Raw genomic sequence first — 22,781 nt, 5'->3', positions numbered from 1 at the left:
AAACTAGAAGAAGTATATGTGTGTGTGGGTGGGCTGATCCAAACTAGAAGAAGTATATGTGTGTATGGGTGGGGCTGATCCAAACTAGAAGAAGTATATGTGTCTATATGTTTTTTTATCTCCTGAACTATTCTCTCCCTTTATCCTACTTAAAATAAATCTCGCCTGCTCATTAATCCCTTTTAACCTTTCCTCACGCCATCTAGTACTTCGTACTTGTAATGTAATTATGCAACCATTTATTAGATTACTTCTGCCAAATGTCTGATCATTTTAATTTATTACATAGAAACGAAACATTTTTTTTTTGGAAAGGGGGGGGGGGGGTATACGTTTATTTAATTATCTTGCCAGCCAACTGGTAAGTTTTTAAAAACACTAGTTATATCCCTTGATAAATGTCTTCATAATGAAAGAATCGGTCTGGCCAGACGTCTATTTCCGTACGATTACAATTGTCCTTTCTTACTTGTGTGGGTAGCCCATTATTATATTACTATATGATTATTGTCGTCTGATTTCAAATCCCTCCGCAGAAAAACATTTCACAGAGCGACTTCAAGGATTCTGTAATGGTGTTCGTTAAACCGACCTGTTATTTAGACTTGTCAGACTTTTTCATACGAGGATGGCTAACAGAAGAAAAGCTGAGGACCAATCTTCTTGTATTCAAGTCATAAATATAGACCGTATTGACAGAATGTCGGACTGCTGGAGATGCTCTGATTGGAATGCTGGTCGGAATTTCCTCAATTTAGCCCGCTGTAAATAGAAACATGACCTAATACACGAAAAGGAAGAAATTGTGGTCACCATAGCAACTCCCTCGCTCGCCAATATGGCAGCAGAAACGATTGAATATACTTCACTCATATCATTGTCATAACTGTTGAAATGACAACTTGTATCTTCAAAATGATGAAATGTATACTAACCTTGAACCTCTAGGTCTCTATGGTGAACATGTTCACTTTGACTTGTTATGGCTTTGACTTGTTATGGCTTTGACTTGTTATGGCTTTCTCGTTCTGTTTCAATTCCTACACAAAGCTCACACTTTCTTTGTAGTCAAAAAGTGGAGACTGGTCCAAGTACAAAAGGTGGAGACTGGTCCAATTACAAAAAATGGAGACTGGTCCAAGTACAAAAAGTGGAGACTGGTCCAAGTACAAAAAATGGAGACTGGTCCAAGTACAAAAGGTGGAGACTGGTTCAATTACAAAAAATGGAGACTGGTCCAATTACAAAAAATGGAGACTGGTCCAAGTACAAAAAATGGAGACTGGTCCAAGTACAAAAAATGGAGACTGGTCCAAGTACAAAAGGTGGAGACTGGTCCAATTACAAAAAATGGAGACTGGTCCAAGTACAAAAGGTGGAGACTGGTCCAAGTACAAAAAATGGAGACTGGTCCAATTACAAAAAATGGAGACTGGTCCAAGTACAAAAGGTGGAGACTGGTCCATTTACAAAAGGTGGAGACTGGTCCAAGTACAAAAAGTGGAGACTGGTCCATTTACAAAAGGTGGAGACTGGTCCAAGTACAAAAAGTGGAGACTGGTCCAAGTAGAAAAGGTGGAGACTGGTCCAAGTACAAAAAAGTGGAGACTTCCAAGTACAAAAGGTGGAGACTGGGCTAAGTACAAAAAGTGGAGACTGGTCCAAGTACAAAAAATGGAGACTGGTCCAAGTACAAAAAAGTAGAGACTGGGCCAAGTACAAAAGGTGGAGACTAGGCCAAGTACAAAAGGTGGAGACTGGTCCAAGTACAAAAAATGGAGACTGGTCCAAGTACAAAAAAGTGGAGACTGGGCCAAGTACAAAAAGTGGAGACTTCCAAGTACAAAAGGTGGAGACTGGTCCAATTACAAAAAGTGGAGACTGGTCCAAGTACAAAAGGTGGAGACTGGTCCAAGTACAAAAGGTGGAGACTGGTCCAATTACAAAAAATGGAGACTGGTCCAAGTACAAAAGGTGGAGACTGGTCCAAGTACAAAAAATGGAGACTGGTCCAATTACAAAAAATGGAGACTGGTCCAAGTACAAAAGGTGGAGACTGGTCCATTTACAAAAGGTGGAGACTGGTCCAAGTACAAAAAGTGGAGACTGGTCCATTTACAAAAGGTGGAGACTGGTCCAAGTACAAAAAGTGGAGACTTGTCCAAGTACAAAAGGTGGAGACTGGTCCAAGTACAAAAAAGTGGAGACTTCCAAGTACAAAAGGTGGAGACTGGGCTAAGTACAAAAAGTGGAGACTTCCAACTACAAAAAATGGAGACTGGTCCAAGTACAAAAAAGTGGAGACTGGGCCAAGTACAAAAGGTGGAGACTGGGCCAAGTACAAAAGGTGGAGACTGGTCCAAGTACAAAAAATGGAGACTGGTCCAAGTACAAAAAAGTGGAGACTGGGCCAAGTACAAAAAGTGGAGACTTCCAAGTACAAAAGGTGGAGACTGGTCCAAGTACAAAAAATGGAGACTGGTCCAATTACAAAAAATGGAGACTGGTCCAAGTACAAAAGGTGGAGACTGGTCCATTTACAAAAGGTGGAGACTGGTCCAAGTACAAAAAGTGGAGACTGGTCCATTTACAAAAGGTGGAGACTGGTCCAAGTACAAAAAGTGGAGACTGGTCCAAGTAGAAAAGGTGGAGACTGGTCCAAGTACAAAAAAGTGGAGACTTCCAAGTACAAAAGGTGGAGACTGGGCTAAGTACAAAAAGTGGAGACTGGTCCAAGTACAAAAAATGGAGACTGGTCCAAGTACAAAAAAGTAGAGACTGGGCCAAGTACAAAAGGTGGAGACTGGGCCAAGTACAAAAGGTGGAGACTGGTCCAAGTACAAAAAATGGAGACTGGTCCAAGTACAAAAAAGTGGAGACTGGGTCAAGTACAAAAAGTGGAGACTTCCAAGTACAAAAGGTGGAGACTGGTCCAATTACAAAAAGTGGAGACTGGTCCAAGTACAAAAGGTGGAGACTGGTCCAAGTACAAAAGGTGGAGACTGGTCCAATTACAAAAAATGGAGACTGGTCCAAGTACAAAAGGTGGAGACTGGTCCAAGTACAAAAAATGGAGACTGGTCCAATTACAAAAAATGGAGACTGGTCCAAGTACAAAAGGTGGAGACTGGGCCAAGTACAAAAGGTGGAGACTGGTCCAAGTACAAAAAATGGAGACTGGTCCAAGTACAAAAAAGTGGAGACTGGGCCAAGTACAAAAAGTGGAGACTTCCAAGTACAAAAGGTGGAGACTGGGCTAAGTACAAAAAGTGGAGACTTCCAAGTACAAAAAATGGAGACTGGTCCAAGTACAAAAAAGTGGAGACTGGGCCAAGTACAAAAGGTGGAGACTGGGCCAAGTACAAAAGGTGGAGACTGGTCCAAGTACAAAAAATGGAGACTGGTCCAAGTACAAAAAAGTGGAGACTGGGCCAAGTACAAAAAGTGGAGACTTCCAAGTACAAAAGGTGGAGACTGGTCCAATTACAATAAGTGGAGACTGGTCCAAGTACAAAAGGTGGAGACTGGGCCAAGTACAAAAGGTGGAGACTGGTCCAAGTACAAAAAATGGAGACTGGTCCAAGTACAAAAAAGTGGAGACTGGTCCAAGTACAAAAGGTGGAGACTGGTCCAAGTACAAAAAAGTGGAGACTTCCAAGTACAAAAGATGGAGACTGGGCCAAGTACAAAAAAGTGGAGACTGGTCCAAGTACAAAAAAGTGGAGACTGGGCCAAGTACAAAAAGTGGAGACCTCCAAGTACAAAAGGTGGAGACTGGTCCAAGTACAAAAAAGTGGAGACTGGGCTAAGTACAAAAAGTGGAGACTTCCAAGTACAAAAAAGTGGAGACTGGTTCAAGTACAAAAAAGTGGAGACTGGGCCAAGTACAAAAAGTGGAGACTTCCAAGTACAAAAAAGTGGAGACTGGTCCAAGTACAAAAAAGTGGAGACTTCCAAGTACAAAAGATGGAGACTGGTCCAAGTACAAAAGTACAATAAGTGGAGACTGGTCCAAGTACAAAAAAGGTGGAGACTGGTCCAAGTACAAAAGTACAAAAAGTGGAGACTGGTCCAAGTACAAAAAAGGTGGAGACTGGTCCAAGTACAAAAAATGGAAGCCCCCCGGATCCTATGTGATGTTGCTAGTTCAGGCTGTCTTGAAGTCAACCAATTACTCTGCAATCGTTTGGGTGTAATTGTTCGGGTGTATTACGTGTAGTTGACCAACAACACAAACAAGAACTGGCACATCAATTGTAACAGGTGAAGAGATGTAGTCAACGATGATGAACAAGTTAATATATATTTATTATGATAAAAGGCCACAGTAGAAGTCTCTGTCACTAAACACGTCGTTACCCTGGAGTGTTCTAACGCTAACTGATTTTCCGGTCTCTAACCCAACATATCCCAAACGTCACTAGTCCCGTTCAATATGCGTCTACTATGGTGCGTCGCTAAATAACTAAAATAACTAACCTATATAAATAAGGTGTCTAACAGATTCCTCCCCCCCTTGAAAAAAAATATGTCAATATTTTTCCACTACTGTCAAGTCTTACAAGGGCATTTTCAATTTAAGGGGAAGACCACAAACATAAAATCTTGACATCTTCATCTTGACATCTTCATCTTGACAGTTCCTCATATTCAATGTTCATAACAGTTCATAACATTCCAAAATCATCTTCATTGGTACACCGTTCATCATGGAGGAAAATGTGGCATCTTATGGGCATGTCCTACACATCTCAAATGTTCTTCACTGGCAGTAATCTGATAAAATACAATATTTCAAAAAACAATTACAAACTTTATTTACACATTCAATACATTTTTTCTTACCACCCTTTTATACGCTTTTGTCCATTTTTCTTTTATACTCACCCTTTTCCATAGAACTAACTTTCGTCAATGATATATGAAATGATTCACACAAAAAAAAATATATCCATACTTACTTTTAAATGCTTAACATCAAATTTACTTATCTCCCTTTTTCATAACATATAAATGGTGTCAATATATTAATATATATTACATACTCAATATAATCATAGTTTATTTACAAAAGTATTTCATTTCAATGTCATTCTAGACAATAGATCAGCTACAATATTCACAGATCCACTAATAGCTTTCACTTCAAATTTATATTCCTGTAGTGCTAAGAACCATCTATAAACACGACTGTTTTTCATGCTCTTTTGCTGTATATATTGAATAGGTTTATGATCAGTTAATAATATGAATTTCCTTCCTATTAAATAACTCTCTAGCTTAGTAATTACCCATATTACAGCTAAGGCTTCTCTTTCAATGACACTATATTTTTTCTCTGCCTCTGACAATTTTCTACTTACATATAATATAGGATGTAAGTTATCATAGTTCTGCATTAAACAACCACCAATAGCATTACCAGATGCATCAGTTGTGACATAAAATATTTTGTCTTTATCAGGTAGTCTTAATATTAGTTCATGACTAAAAACATCTTTAATTCTGTCAATAGCTTTCACACATTCCTCATTACAAACTACTTTTTGAGGTTTTCCTTTTTTAAGTAAGTCATTTAGTGGATTCACTATTTCTGCTAAGTTCTTTATAAACTTTCTGTAATAATTTACTATTCCCAATATGCTTTTAATTTGTCTTTTTGTTGTAGGTATTTCAATATTAAGTACTTTCTTTATGTTATCTTCAATAGGGCTAATCATGTTGTTATTTACTTTATGTCCTAAGAAAATTATTTCCTCCAATCCTATTTCTACTTTTTCTGCTTGAATTGTAAGTCCACTTTCTTTTATTATTTTGAATACTTCTTTTACATCTACCAAATGTTCCTCCCAACTATTATTAAAAATGCATATGTCATCCAAATAGCAAATAACATTTTCTTTGTTTCCAATTATCATGTTCATCATTCTATTAAATGTGGCAGGTGCATTTACTAATCCAAAACTCATATAATTCCATTGAAAAATACCATATGGTGTTACAAATGCTGTGTAAGGTTTTGCATTTTCTGTTAAAGGTATTTGCCAATAACCTTTAGTTAAATCTAATTTAGTAAAAAATTTTGCTCCATTTAATTTATGTAAAATATCCTCTATATTTGGCATTGGATATGGGTCAAATTCTGTGATGTTGTTAAGTTTCCTATAATCAATACATAACCGTATATCTCCATTCTTCTTTTTGGCTATCACAATTGGTGAAGCATAAGGAGATGTTGATGGTTCAATTATACCTGATTCTAGTAAATTGTCTATTTCTCTCTTTACTTTGTCTTGTAAATGTAGCGGTATTCTATATGGCTTAAGCTTGATAGGTTTTGGATCTGTTACTTTAATGTCATGTTTAATAATATTAGTTTTTCCTGGTATACTGGAAAAAATTTCTTTGTATTCCTGTATTATTTTAGTTATATCTTTTGACATTTCCTTAGTTAAATTATTAAGATTAATCTTTTGCCAAGTTTGATTCTCTTTTGTTTCTATTACAGGTATTTCCTTAATATCATTTTCATTATGATTTTCATTTGTTATTATCATCAAGCATTCTTCTCTTTCTGAAAATTTATTTTCTATTTCCTCCTGAATGTTTTGTATCAACTCATCTTCTCTATCATGATACAGTTTCAAATTATTTATGTGATATGTTTTAATTTTCCCATTTATTTCAATTTGATAATTCACATCACTAATTTGTTTTATCACCTTAAATGGACCTTTCCATTGTTTACCAATTTTATTTTTCAGGTCATTTATCAATATTAATACATTGTTTCCTACTTCTAGTGTTTTCAATTGTCTTTTCTTATTTATATTCTCATGAGCACTTTGTTTATACTTCTTATTGTTGTTATATGCTTGAGTCCATATTTCTTTCAATTCTGTTGTGATTGTTGTTTCACTGTCATTATTTAATTTATTCTCATTGCCTATTAGATTTTCTTTAAAAACATCTAATTCATCTCTGGGTTTTCTTCCATGTATTATTTCATATGGTGAAAATTGTGTTGCTTCATGGATGTTGTTTCTATGAGCAAATAGTACATAGTTAATGTAATGATCCCACTTGTTCTGATTATTCTGAATTATTTTTGTTAGTGATCTTTTTAATGATCCACCATATCGTTCACATAAACCGTTACTCTCCGGGTGGTAAACCGAAGAGTATATGTGTTGTATATTGTATTGTTTAGTCCATTTCTTAAATTGTTCTGACTTAAACTGAGATCCCTGATCACTCAATATAATTTTAGGTATACCATGTCTTGTAATTACTTTTTGAGTTATGGCATTAATGATATTTTCTGCACTTGTATTTGATAATGGGATTGCCTCTGGATATCTACTAAACATGTCTATTACTGTTAAAATGTATTTGTTATTATTTTCAGTTTGAATTAAAGGACCTATTAAATCAATAGATACTTTCTGAAATGGTGCTGTAGGTTCATCCATTTCTTGAATAGGTGCCTTATTCACTAGGCTTTTGTTAGATCTCTTTTGACATATGTCACATGAGTTTATGTATTTGTTGATTGTTGCTTTCATTTTGGGCCAAAATACTTGTTTTGACAAATTCCTATAACATTTCTTTACTCCCCTATGTGCTGCTAAATTATTATCATGTGTCATGATTAAAACATCTTTCCAATATTTCTGTGGTAAGACAAGTTGTTTTATTTTCTTGTTATCCTTACTTGTTTGTCTAAATAATATTTTATTCTCTATACAAAATTTCTCCATTGGATTATTATTGTTTTTATCTAATATTCTTGAATAAATTTTCCCAATAATATTGTCATTCATTTGTTCTAATGCAAATGTGGGTGTTGTTTCTTTTTCACTTTGAGATATTTGTGTTTCAAGACTATTTTGTGTTTCATTTTCTATCTCTCTTTCCTTAACATCTGTATTTTCTATTTGTATTACATTACTGGTTTCTTTTTCTTTATCATTACTTATTACATTTATTGTATTTTCCTGTTTCTTACTTTGTTTATCCATTGATCTTGTTATTATCATACTTGTTATATTTTGTGTTTCTATGTTTTCATGATTTTGTCTTATGTTTTTGTATTTGTTTTGCCAGTCTTCTAATTCTTTTCTTGAACATTCTTTAACTCCTTTTATGTTTCCTACTAACATATCATATCTCATTTCTGGTATTGCAATGCCATCACAATAACCAGTGAAAAATGGAGTTTCAATGTATACCCTTATAGCTTTAAATTCCCTTACAGTGCCATCTGCTAATTCTACTTTCTTAGTAAACCCTTTATACCAATGAGGTTTGACAAATTTAGTTTTTACTGCCAAAGTGTTACAACCTGAATCTCTGATTAATTCCACTGGAATTCTATCTACAAACCCTGGGTACACTGCAAAATTGTTCCTATTTCCTTCCATGAAATATACCCTATCTGTACCTTTATTTTTGTATTCCCTACTGTAACTCCTATTTCTGTAATTTTCCCTGTCATTTCTATCTCTACTCCTATATCTACTGTTATTTTGTTCATTGTATCTATTTCTACTTCCAGACCTACTATTCCCTCTTCTACAGTTAGCTGCTATATGACCTTTTCCTTGACATTTAAAACAGGTTATTTCACTATATTTTCTATTTCCACTATTTGATCTGTTTCTATTTCTACTTCTATCAACATTTTCTTTGGTGTATCCTATTAAATCTACTTTGCTCTTATCCCTATCAGAAAATGGTTTATTTGGATAGGCATTTTTGTATACTCTCATTATCTCTGTTATTTCATCTATAGTTTTTGGGTTTCTTTCTCTAATAAAAGATTGTAACTGAGGATCACATTTATTTACAAAGTTGTCCACTAGAATAAAATTTTTTAATCCTTCATAAGAGTTATTCACTTTTTCTAATTTTACCCACTTATTGAAGAAATCCTTTTCCATATTAATGGTAGTTTGGGGTTCTATTTCTAATGATGGTATATTGTCAAAGTATTTCTTTCTAAAAGTTGTAGCATTATGACCATAGGCATTTAATAATTCTCTTTTTAAAACCTGATAGCTATCATCAATATGATGGTCATGATTTTGGCATATTGTTAGAGCTTGACCATGAACGAAGTCTATCAGTATTTCAGACCATTCTTCTTCAGGCATATTAAATGTAGACATTTTTGCCTCATATCTTTTCAGAAAATCACCAATGTCATCCTTCTGTTCATCAAAACTTTGTATCTTTCTCTTTAGCCATGTCTGCGAATTAGGGTTGTCTCTTTGTGTGGTATAATTATTTGAGTTATTTGTGTTATTTCCTTGTTCAGTTTGAGCTCTGGTTTGTGCTGCATCCAATCTCATCTTCTCCATTTTAGCTTCATGTTCTCTCTGCCTTTCTTGGTCTTCTTTTTGCTTTTCATATTCTTCCTTTCTGATCCTTTCTTGCCTCTCTATCTCTTGTCTTTGATGTTCTTCTTGTCTTTCTATCTCTTCTTTTTCCCTTCTTATTTTATCTTGACGTTCCATTTCTTCCCTCACAACTTGCTGTACATAAGCGGCTAAGTCTTTTCCTTTTAACTCCATGGCCTTTCCATCCTGCATAGCTGTTTCCTTAACCTCCTTAAGGTCCACATATGATGATGTAGCCATTGTGTTTTATATTTTATATATATTTTTACTTAGCCTATATTGGTTATGGCTATACTTTAAAAGTTTTTACACACTTTTATACCAGTTTTAAGTGTTATGTCTCTATCTATAGATTTAGTAAATGTGTAAATCTAGTCTGAGTTATTATGGTTATATTCAAATCTGTATATTAGGTCCAGTATTACACACAAATTTAAATCTAGTATATTATAGTATGTATAATAATACTATTTAGATCTATAGTTATCAAGAGCACTATGACTTTTAGATCTAGTATGAATAACTATGATCAATTTTAAAATCTGGTATGACTGAAGTCACAGTGAAGTGTTTAGAGTAAATTCAAAGACTGTCTAGAGTCTAGATCTAGATTAGATTATGGTTCTATTTAACCATACGAAACAAATATGTGTATACAATGTCAAATATATCTTCAACAAGATACATATATCTAGAATGTACTACCTTCATTCATTTTTCAATTAATAATATTTCAAATTAGAGTCTAGATGATTAAATTGTACCAAAGAGATGTACAACAATTTGCAGATCTAAATTTAGCCAGACGATAGTGTTTGACTACATAGCCAGTTTCGGCATTATTCTCATGGCAAAATCATATTTGATTTTAACCGCTCAAACTAAAATTATTTTAGTCTGATTCACAGTAAAAGAATCCTACCCGCACTTTCTATCATTAAGTGAAAAAAATTACAGATCTAATTAAATTAATAAAAATAAATAATTTAAAATAATATAAACAAATGAAATAATTAAATGAGACTATCACTATGGGTTGGGATGTGACAATATGGCACACAATGATAACGTCACGAAGTAACCAGGCAACAACGGATATGACGTTTACACAAACAAAACAAATTACAACCCTAAACGTATAATATAGCTTTTCATCTAAATTACGTCTTCTACCCCGACGGGTTTTAAGGCGCACCACCTGATTTTACTCAGGCTAACGTACCAAATTTAGACAAAATCTATTTCTAAGGGCAATCTAAACATATACTAATAAGAAAAATGGCACTTAGCTTTTGATAAGAAAGATCCCTTTGTTCGGACTCCCGAATATGTTAGATCACAACAAATTCCACTGCCTCTCTTCCAGTTCTGACTCTGTTCTCCGGTGCTACCAGTATCCCACGTAATGCCACAGATGTCCTGATATGCCACAGCAAAATGTTCCAGTTTCTTCGACGACTGTTGATGACCGTATGTGTAGTTCCGACGACTTTGTGTACACAGTTACTGACGAATAGGTTAACGGTTCTTCTGGCGATGACTTGACTTGTGTAGATGACTACTGACAAATAACAGTCTCTTGACGGCAACTTGATCTGGACGACTGACGAATAACGAATTTCTTGACGATGACTTGATCTGGGCTGACGAATAACGGCTTTCTTGACGATGACTTGATCTGGGCTGACGAATAACGACTTTCTCGACGATGACTTGATCTGGGCTGACGAATAACGGTTCTCTAAAATAGTTCACTGCTTCTGCTGCTACTCTGGTAGTACGACGAAGTTTGCTGTTGTACTCTGCTTCACTAGACCAAACTGTCCAATGTAGACTAGGTGAGACCAAGGTCACCTCCGACGACGTTCCGTTATACGACTAACGGTTTTCAACGAAATTAAGTGGATGTAGCTGTTTCCACAACTTCACTGCTAACAAGTCTAGGTATGGTCTAGACCGACGAATACTAGATAGATCAATGTTCAGTACTGATAAAGATTACTTCACTAACCTTCCAAAGGTTAAACACAGTGACCGTTATAAACGTGGCAAGCAACCGGTTCAATGAGCAAACTGCTCCACAAGAATCTCTCCAAGGGTAAGACGACAGAGCGATTTCGATTTAGTTAGCTACCAAACTTGTAGTACTCACAATACTTCTGACAGCGGGCAAACTGTCCTTCTCGAAACTGACGAGGTAAAACTTGATACTCAATGTGGCTCCTATGACGAAGAAAAAATATGTCCAACAGGTTCACTAACGATCTCTCACCCGTTATGAATGAACGGTTTCTCTGGTTGTAGGTCGATTCAGCATATGAAGATCAGGCGTTGCGATGATTACGGTCCTGACGAAGGTCACCCTGAGTTAACGGCTCGTTGAACGTGCGATCAAACAGGCGACGACTGTATGTAGATCCAGAACAAAGTCACTCTGCGATGCTGCTGTGTTCAGCCGTACTCCGATGAAATCTTATAACTTCGAGTGCACGACCCTCACCTGAGTAAACGTTCTGCTTCGAGGTCCGGTTCGATGTTCGGCTTCAACAGGGGTCCGGCTTCGAGGTTCGGGGTCGCCACTGTGATGTTGCTAGTTCAGGCTGTCTTGAAGTCAACCAATTACTCTGCAATCGTTTGGGTGTAATTGTTCGGGTGTATTACGTGTAGTTGACCAACAACACAAACAAGAACTGGCACATCAATTGTAACAGGTGAAGAGATGTAGTCAACGATGATGAACAAGTTAATATATATTTATTATGATAAAAGGCCACAGTAGAAGTCTCTGTCACTAAACACGTCGTTACCCTGGAGTGTTCTAACGCTAACTGATTTTCCGGTCTCTAACCCAACATATCCCAAACGTCACTAGTCCCGTTCAATATGCGTCTACTATGGTGCGTCGCTAAATAACTAAAATAACTAACCTATATAAATAAGGTGTCTAACACCTAACATTTCCTGTCTTCAGAAATTGAAAAAACCTCAACAGAACGATGGTGTGTCACTCGACAAAAAGTTGATCGTTCTGGTGTCAGAATGGCGGGCAGACGATAGAATCGCATTGACGAAAACGTTAGCGTTCCAGATGAATGGGTGGAAGATGTTAGGATTCAAGTGTTAAGTGTAATGTTTACTAAGTGTTGCCCATATCGTCCCATGACCTTAATTAACGAATAATGAATTTAAAAAAACAAGCTAAAGCTACGAATATGATATTTGGTAGATAAAGACTCACCTTTTCAAATCCTTCAACATGATATCAAAATTATGATAACTGAAGTGAACCATTTATAAGTAGCCTTTTAAAAAACAATTTGGCTAAAGGAGGTTTACACAATCTAGCTAGCGACCTTGCGGATCAGTTTTAATCATATGAGTCAATTCATACTCAAATCTTTTACTTATGGTTTTCCAAGAGCGATTCCTTCTGTGAGATTAGGTAGGCAAACTATATACATACATAAACTTTTATTTAAACATACAATTCTAAACCCAGTTCACGTTATATAATAGCTGAAGTTCATATTAACCAGATTATCCTCATCACCTGCAAGATTACGCCAGACGTAATCAAATATCATCATCATATTGTAGATTAGTATAGGCGTGCTCAAAGATCCTTGTCACCTGCAAGAATACGACGGAAATCCACAACAAAATCCTTATCACCTGGAAAATTACGACAGAAGTCTACAAAGATCCTCTTCTACTAAAAATAACTACGACAGAAGTCCTAAAAAAATCCTCATCGTCTGGGAAATTATGAAAGAAGTCCACAAGAAACCACATCACCTGAAAGATTACGACAGAAGTCCACACAAAAATCCTCAAAGTCTGTAACTGTCAATAATGGTCTCCTATCGGTAAATTCATTGTCATTGAAGTTAATACGATTTGATGCACAGGCCACCTTCAAGTTTGTGTTTAACATAAAATCGTCTTTTTACTTTTCTAGCTTTTTTTTTTAAAGGAATTAGTTTGATACGTTTAAGTTTCTTCTTTTTCAAAAGTTTTGAACAAAAAGCATGCTGAACATCTATTCCACTCATTTCTGAAAACTTGACACTATCTGTTATATTATTTATCGTATGTTTACAGAGATGATTTCGAAAAAAAAAAGCATAACTGCTAATTTAACCTATTTATATGTCAGTAGAGTGAATACAATGAGTTACGAACGGAATCATGAATAGCTCGGCTATAAGACAGTTCCCAGTTCACTCCAGTTTTCAAATGTACCCTGGCGTCAGAAATTGAAATAACATTTCTGCTCTGTCAATGATTATAATAGACACATTTTGTTCTCAACACTGACGAGGAACAAGTTTTGGACCAGAATTCAAACATTTTGTTCTCAACAGTGACGAGGAGTAAGTTTTGGACCAGAATTTAAAAATTTTGTTCTCAACACTGACGAGGAACAAGTTTTGGACCATAACTCAAACATTTTAATGACTGAATTTCTTCAGCACGCGCCTCAAAGCGCCCGAGATTTGAGGAAATCCAAAAGTTCTAGAGGTTTCCAAAACGAGGGAAAAAAAACAGATTGAACAACATGTTTTTACCCCATTAGAGATATTGACGTTGTGTGTATGTTTGTATGTGTGTGTGTGTGTGTCAGTTTTAAGGTTTTACAAGATTTAGTAGGAAATATCGATTTTGGTATTACAGACTTTAGTCAACATCGATTTGATTCTCTCTCCACACCACCCCTTCACTAGTCAATTCTCTATCTCTCTCTCTCTCTCTCTCTCTCTCACACACACACACACACAAACAAACACGAACACTCTCCGGATATTTCCTGATATTTCGTTGACTTTGAATGCAAATGTTTCTGTTCGTGAATGTGTTTTAAGAAAGCTTCAAATCCGTAGCAAATATTTGAACTTCTATCTACGGACGATTGTCTGGACATTCTGACCCAGTTCACTTCCTTTTAGCTCATGATTTAATCACCAACAAGAAAAAAACATTTTAAAAAGACAATACCTCCATTGTACAACTTCAAATATAATAAAACATATTTTGACAAAATAATATTGAAAACTATTTGGTTCAAACCCTGTATCGCACCCGCGATGTTGACACCATCCCCTGCGTGAACGGACTACGAGGTTACCAATGTGGCCATTCTATTGAAGATTTATGTAAAAATATAAGCTAAGCTTGGATAATCTTTTCATAAACTTGTAGGAACTTTATATTTCTTTAGTTCCTGAACATTAATTTAGTAAACTCTTGAATCATTAATGCTTCAAATTCGGAAATTTCCAAACGCGATATTCCTTTCAAGGATGCTATAGTCCTTTCAAAACCGATTTATGGCACTAGATCTAGGTCTAGTACTCAAAGCCAAATTTATATTTATTTTTTTACTTTGAAAAATTATAACGGTCAGCTAAGTTTTCCCCATGTGTCCAACGAGCTAGTTATTCTTTTCTCAGCGATATACAACAATGTTAAATTCCTAGGAAAATCGTTAGAGCAGTTTTTGATATAAGCTTTCCAGGTTCCTGGATCCAGGTTCCTGAAGTTTCAATGAAGTTCTAACATGAATAGAGGTATTGTAAAAAAAAGACACTTTTCTTGTCAAAATATACACATTCCATGCATTGTACAAGGTGTTAATAATACACAGGTGATATACTATTTATAGATTAAGTTATGTAATTTAGAACACCCTGGACATGTGCTTGTTATGGATTTAAAATGTTATTTATAAGACACAGTGTATGTGTCATTTATAAGCAAAATAGTGACATTTAAAGAACTCATGTCATTTAGTTAGTCAGGTCGTATATACAATACTGGTCCTATGTCATTGTTAATGTCAAACACGTTGAGTATTTGAGTGTGTGTTCGTTTGGCTGAGATATCTTGAAGAATTTCAACAGTTTGTTAAAAGATGGTTGAGTATGTTTCTCGTCACTCCAGGTTTCTTAAGACAAAGATAGATTCTGTCCATTGTAACGCCCTCACATTTCACAATTTCACTTTTCGTTTTCTCTTTCATCGGATCAGAAACTTAACTCATATAAGATTACTGTGGTTAATTGATGTATGCGAACTCCTCACGTAGCCCTGGATTTTGAAGAGCAGTAACATGAAACAAGAAAAAAAAATCTCTCAATACATCATAGAATTACACTGTGATGCAACTTATAAGGAAAGCAAGTATACAAACAAATGGGTGCCTCAAGAGGTTTTGTACAAAGGTTTTCAGACTCAGTTTCTGGTTAGTCTGGAGAAGGAAGCTGTCGTATTTCAATGTCATTTGTAGATGACTTTCTCTTGTATTCCTGTCTGACAATTCGACTAGTTTGTCCTTACAACTTGATAGCAGGACGGTATTGACTACCTCTAACCAGTGCTTAAAAATGTATAAAATTTACTCACCAATTATTTCTGATTGCGGCCCTGGCAGTGCACAGGCTGAAGGAATTATTTCTGATGCATATCAAGATATACTGCACAAAAAAGTTTTTTTGCGTTTCACACAAACTTGTCCGCGGTTTGTCTGTTCATCTGTCTGTCCGTCCGTTGTCAGTCCGTCTGTCTGCCTGTCCATCCTGAGCCCCTTTCTCCTATCTGTCATTATCATTGTTGAAATATTTTATCATGAGCTTGCATAAATCAACATTGTCTTAGTACAACTCTCCTCCGCTAGTTCTCCATAAAGTCAGACTCACCCCTCTCCTCCACTAGTTCTACATACAGTCAGACTCATCCCTGGAAAAACAAGACTAGATTCTGCTATCACGCTCTTGCGCACGCTCCATTGGCTTCCCGTGAAAGCGAGAATCAACTACAAGGTGGCCACACTTTGTCATCAGTGTATACCCTTGCATGCCCTTGTACTTAAGCGAACCGATCACTCCATATGTCCCTCAGAGAGCCCTGCTTCTAGTGGTGCCACGATTCTCCCTCAAAAGCCTCGTCCTGCGGGCTTTTTTCAGTGCACGGACCAAAGGTTTGGAACTCACTCCCCATTGACCTCAGACAGACTTCTTTCAAGAAGGACATTAAGACCTATCTGTTTCAAACTTTTGTTTTAGATTAGTTTGTCATTTTAGCTCTCGTGTTTATGTTTGTAATGTTATCACAGCGCCTTGAGCCTACATCATGTTAGTTAACAGCGCTTTAAAAATAAAATTATTATTATCCTCCCTACTTAAAGCTGTTGGGATAAAACTATTGACTGATAAGGAAGAAATCTGGTCCGAGCATTTTGAAAAGGTTCTCAATACACCTTCCATTAGAAACGATGCGAAAAAACAAGCTACACAAGCTACCATAAAATGAAGAAAAACTTTAGTCATTCAACAGCTAACAAGCCCCATGAGCTCACTGCATTCTTACAGAGGTCTTCAATAAAGGCGGACAAGCCCCAGGTGCTCACTGCATTTTTACAGAGGTCTTCAATAAAGGCGGACAAGCCCCAGGAGCTCACTGCATTTTTACAGAGGTCTTCAATAAAGGCGGACAAGCCCCAGGAGCTCACTGCATTTTTACAGAGGTCTTCAATAAAGGCGGACAAGCCCCAGGAGCTCACTGCATTCTTACAGAGGTCTTCAATGAAGGCGGACAATCCCTGACTGAAAGATTTCATGGGCTTCTCTTACTTATGTTGGAACAAGAGACTATACCACAAAACTTTAAAGATGCCACAATCGTCTATCTAAAGATTTGAGCCAAATCTGCGACAAGCACAGAGAAATATCTTCTCTCCCTTCTGTTGGTAATATATGTAATATTGAATTGTTATGACGCTAACAAAGGGAGGCTAAAACGAGAAAATCTTGTTTTGTAATCAGTTCCGTTGTTAAATAATTTACATCCCCTTACTTTTCATCGTCTTACTTTACATCGTCTTACTTTACATCGTCTTACTTTACATCGTCTTACTTTTCATCGTCTTACTTTACATCGTCTTACTTTACATCGTCTTACTTTACATCGTCTTACTTTACATCGTCTTACTTTACATCGTCTTACTTTACATCGTATTACTTTACATCGTCTTACTTTACATCGTCTTACTTTACATCGTCTTACTTTACATCGTCTTACTTTACATCGTCTTACTTTACATCGTCTGTGTAACTCCTATCTCCTAACTCCTGTGTAACTCCTATCTCCTAACTCCTGTGTAACTCCTATCTCCTAACTCCTGTGTAACCTATCAAAGCTCAACTCGATTGTCTCTAGAGAAAGCTCTGACGATTGGCGTCAATCGAAAGTCGTGCTATTCTAATTGTGACCAACAGCATCAACAAAATCAGGTCATTATTTGCGAGATCTTTGTCATGAGTGGCTGATTGGGATAATTGAATACTATGACGTCAACAGGAATATGATTTAATGAATTATAACATGGAATGACAATATTATTTTGTACTCTAATTCTTAATAAACTTTCAAAGATGCTAAATTCATTTCAGCCATTTGTGTTAAAGACGAAAAAAAATGTCTAGATTTTTCTTATCTGTATTATCAGATTTTTGGGTGTGGGGATATCTGAGCAGACCTGTAGCAAAAATAAAACTACAAACACGAGACAATTAGATCCAAGTGTTAATTCAAATCTCTTTTAAGTATCGATTTCTTGAGGTTTTTTTGTTTTATATTGTTTTGTTTTGTTTTTACCTCGATTTGATTTTAGCTGTTGGACTTTTTGTTTTCTTCATTAAATCCCATGAACTGTTATTGCCAGATTTTTTCCGTCTGCCTTTTTAAATCTTATGTATCACGATTTAAAGTTTATTAATTCTTGTATCTGTTTCGTTTTCTGGTCATGACGCTGAAGATGGCTGGTAAATACGAATCCGTCTAAACGTTAGGCTTAATGATTCAACACCCAACGGGGATATTTAAACTGTTGAAGAACGAACGGAAATGCACTCTGAAGAATTGGGTATTTTAATAATCCAAGTTAAAATCATAAAATTGATAAACACACACTAAATTCCAAACTTTGGCCTCTTCTCTTGTTTTCAATTTAATGTATCGGCACTTGCCATTCCTATGGATACTTTAGCTGTGTGGAGAGGGGGGATCCCCGGTCGCCATATCAATTAACAAATCCTATACAAAGTTTTATTTATAAAGGATTAAAATACATATAGTCTTAGATACAAACACTATCATTAATTATGTTATTTTACTCTGATTACCTTTCTATTCTTATTGTCTAATTCTCTACAAATATCTCTCCGTAGCTACGTGAGTTTTTATTATAAATTCTATATCAAAGCAAAGGTAATTAATTAAGACTTATTGATAAAACAATTGGTCAATTTTGAAATCGATTCATGTTTTGTTAGGGGTGATAAATCATTGTGCAAACTTTCATCTTGAGCCGAGAATGGGTAGTAATTTGTACCAGACAGACCGACTGAGCAAGTGAATAGAAGCTTTGTACCAGACAGACCAACAGAGCAAGTGAATAGAAGCTTTGTACCAAACTACAAACTCTTGCTTCTTATATAGTCAAGACCTTACGATACCTTCGCAAATATTTTCATTACTGATTATTGTCTAGTTTTCCCCCTGAAGTATCTTTACCTACATAGTAGTTAATAGACCTAATATCTATATATATATAATTCTCTTCATGGCTCAAGAGTTTGGACAAGAAGAAGAAGAAGTAAAGGAAAAATCACTCTTTTATTTCTGCAAGTCGGACGAACTAGAGTTACCCTACGAAAAAAAAAGAGGGGAAGAACAAGTAGTATTCACCCGTCAAAGAAATAGCAGGGCCGGGCTTAACCGTTGTGACCAAGAAGTCGTGGAAAAATCACTCTTTTTTATTTCTTCTATTTATATATAATTCTCTTCATGGCTCTTTTATTTCTGCAAGTCGTACTAGCGTTATCCTACGAAAATAAAAAGATGGAGGGGGGAGGACAAGTAGTAGGGCTTGACTTAACTGTTGTGACCAAGAGGTCATGGAAAGATCACTCTTTTTTATTTCTACCCCACGTAGTCTTAGCGGCGAACAAAAGGGAGAGAGGGAAAACAAGTAATCTACTCTGTATTCACCCGTCACTAAAAAGCAGGGCCGGACTTAACCATTGTGGGGCCCTATACGAAACGGAATTCGCGGGGCCAAGTTTGGGTAGGGATACGGATTATATGTGAAAATTAAGAGTTTATATTAGAAAGTAAATTCGTTTTTGCATTTTATTAATTCTTTACTACGTACAGAACTACTTTACGAGCCTTGCATGTAGCGAAGTCATACAGTATATCATAATAATTATATTTCCTACATAGATCACACTCTATAGCAAGAATTACCAAATATTTCAATCTATCTACGAGAATTGTTGACCTCAAGTAATTCTTCATTAGTTTGAGGCGCGAGAAGCTTCTTTCACCAGATTACACAATTAAGGGTAATGCGTAATGCATACTTATCGCGCGTATGATTGGCTTTTTCTATATTGAATGACACCTCAAAATGACAATTTTTGTCTATATATTTCAGGAGATTTGTATGAGTTTTCAAAAGATTTTAATAATTTCTTGATAATTCCAGAACTTTTTCGTATATTTAGCAATTTCAGGAGATTTCCAGGAGCTCCTGGTAAATTATCTACTAGTAAAAGCTAAGAGATTTCCAGGAGCTCCTTGTAAATTATCTACTAGTAAAAGCTAAACTTAGACAAAGAATAAGTACCATACACAATTGCCAAAGAAAAGCAGCACAGCAATATGATAGTCAAGGATCCTCGTGGAGCAGAAAAGTATAGAATTGTACTCCAAACGCAACTAACAACATTGGAAAAGGACAGCGAAAATGACTTAATGAACATTGGGAAATAATAAAGCATTCTATCAAAAGAACAGCAGAAGAAGTGTGGATTTAAACAATAGAAAGAGATAATCGGATGGTTTGGTGATGAATGAAATCTGTTATAGTTATATAATGGTTTAATTTAATAATTTATACACCTTGAACTAGCGCGGTTCCTATGAAAGTGCAAGTCCTAAAAAAGTGCGAGGCCCACTGCGGTCGCATAGGTTACAGTGGCCTAAGGCCGGACCTGCAAAATAGTGGCGTATGCTACGCCGCCGTTCGACTAGTTAAGAATAACGAATAACCTTTACTCATTTGTATTACCTGCGTGACTCAGTTTTTAATACGAACGCTGGTATGGACGTCTTATGGTCCGACAGTTACGCTGGGCAGGGCACGTATCCCCTATGGGAGAAGAAAGCATGCCGAAAGTAGTCTTTTTTTGGTGAGCTAAAAGGTGCCCCAAAGAATCGCTTTTAAGACCAGCTTAGGCCTCAGCTGGCATAGAAGAGAGCACCTGGTTGCATGCGGCTTCAGAACGAGAAATATATATATATATACCATCACAAAAGAGATACAAGACACCGATAGCAAAGACAAACAGTCACAAACACTCTTTTGTTCCCCTGGCAATCAAATCATTAAATAAGAACAATCTGGTATAAACTTTGTCACATGTAAATTGTGAGTGACTCTGGTGTGAATGTACACTTTGGTTTCTTATAGTTATAATGTTTTTTGTTTGGTGTAATGCACAAATTGTAAGACAAATTTCCTTACGGATAATAAAGATTATTATTATTATTATTATTATTATATGGCATCATTTTCTTGTATTTTAACGTTAATTATTAATTAATTAGTAGTTAAAAGTTAGTCAATCCATCACTGAGTACTGGCACCTATTTTGTTTTTATGTCTATCAATATACCGCTCTCTTTGGACTAAGATGTACTAATCTTCAATTCTAAAGGAACATCCGAAACATGTCAAACAATTTTAGACTATGTCGTGTCCATTAATCCCTCAAAGACTATCTAATCCTCTACCCTGAAAAATTCATATGGGATGCTAGATAGTTATGTGATTATAAAAAAACAAACTTAAACCGCTCTGCCCCCCCCCCCCAAAAAAAAAAGAACAAAAGATGTTCTAAATACAACCTCTGACTATTCTTCGTCTTCTAAATTCAATAGTGAAAACTCGATAAGCTTTATGTTGCTTTTCGGCCGTAACTGAAATCAGAAAGTGTTTATTTATTTCTAAGTGTGGACTTCTAATTAGGAATAATTGGGCGAAATTTCGTTTTTTTTTAATAATAAAATACCCCTACCCAAAAAAAACACAACAGAAATTTCTTGACCAATTAGTGAAAGAGTTGTGTTTAGCGTATTTATACAGATAGATGCTCTAGAATATAGAACAAGTCCTTTTAAAATACAGTGCATTCCATGTCTTATGCTACAGACATTACACTTCATATTTAAGTTATGCTGCCCACACACTCGCGTGTGAGTTTCAATATTTTATTATGTTGCTGTTCTTCCTCATTGTGAGGTCTCATTTTGGGGTCTTTACTCATGAGCTTGCATATCAAAGTGCGCTAACTTTGGTCATCAGGAAAAAAAAAAGTTTTTATTCCAGAATTTTCTTCAATTTACCAATGCTTCTCTGAATGACCAAATTGGACCTTTACATTCTCACTGAATGACCAAAGTTGATCTTTATATTGTTACGAATCTCCCTATCCAGGCTCGCTGCAAATGGCACCAAACGACACCACCAACTTAAAGAACTTGACAACTCTGGGCTTCAAAATAACGTAATAGTTTAATGTCAATAAATAACAGCCAACACTGTACAACTGGCAGCACGTAACACAAGACTGTACAAATATCTCTCCGCCGTATCAACTCTTGCACTGGTCTCTCTGTCTTGTCTCGGACTTGTACTGAGCTGTTGTAAAGAACTGTAGATCGGGAAGTTGTGACTGACTGGTCTCTGATACCTTCGCTCTTTATATAGGGTCCCTGCTGGCCTTCTAGAATCGGACAGAATGTCGCTCGACCATTCTGGGTGGTCAGATGACTACGATTCTCTTGACGTGGATCTTTATATTCTCACTGAATGACCAAAGTGGACCTATACATTCTCACTGAATGACCAAAGGAAACCTTTATATTCTCACTGAATGACCAAAATCTTGTAGAGAACAAAAATTATCAAAACAGCAAAGCTCATAACAGTAGCATGAAAACATCAATCAGACCAGCAGTAAAACGTAGACATCAATCAGACCAATAGTAAAACGTAGACATCAATCAGACAAATAGTAAAACGTAGACATCAATCAGACCAATAGTAAAACGTAGACATCAATCAGACCAACAGTAAAACGTAGACATCAATAAGATCAACAGTAAAACGTAGACATCAATAAGACCAATAGTAAAACGTAGACATCAATCAGACCAACAGTAAAACGTAGACATCAATCAGACCAATAGTAAAGCATAGACATCAATCAGACCAACAGTAAAACGTAGACATCAATCAGACCAACAGTAAAACGT

The 22,781-nt window shown here is 36.0% G+C and overlaps 1 protein-coding gene and 1 long non-coding RNA gene across 2 annotated transcripts in view; one reads left to right on the top strand and one right to left on the bottom strand.

Moving 5' to 3' along the window:
• LOC106072041 (neuropeptide SIFamide receptor-like) overlaps positions 1–22,781 on the top strand; it is a 98,656-nt gene that overhangs the window by 10,824 nt on the left and 65,051 nt on the right. The window lies entirely within an intron of this gene.
• LOC129923148 (uncharacterized) lies at positions 4,290–12,348 on the bottom strand. The gene is made up of 2 exons (XR_008775094.1): positions 10,107–12,348; positions 4,290–4,776 (listed from the first exon to the last, which is right to left on the bottom strand). It is a non-coding gene; the product is annotated as an uncharacterized LOC129923148 (long non-coding RNA).

Source organism: Biomphalaria glabrata, chromosome 1, assembly GCF_947242115.1.
Source record: "Biomphalaria glabrata chromosome 1, xgBioGlab47.1, whole genome shotgun sequence".
NCBI classification, from domain to species: Eukaryota; Metazoa; Mollusca; class Gastropoda; family Planorbidae; genus Biomphalaria; species Biomphalaria glabrata.
Note: the sequence above shows the minus strand (reverse complement) of the source record. Positions and strands in the feature narration are given on the sequence as shown.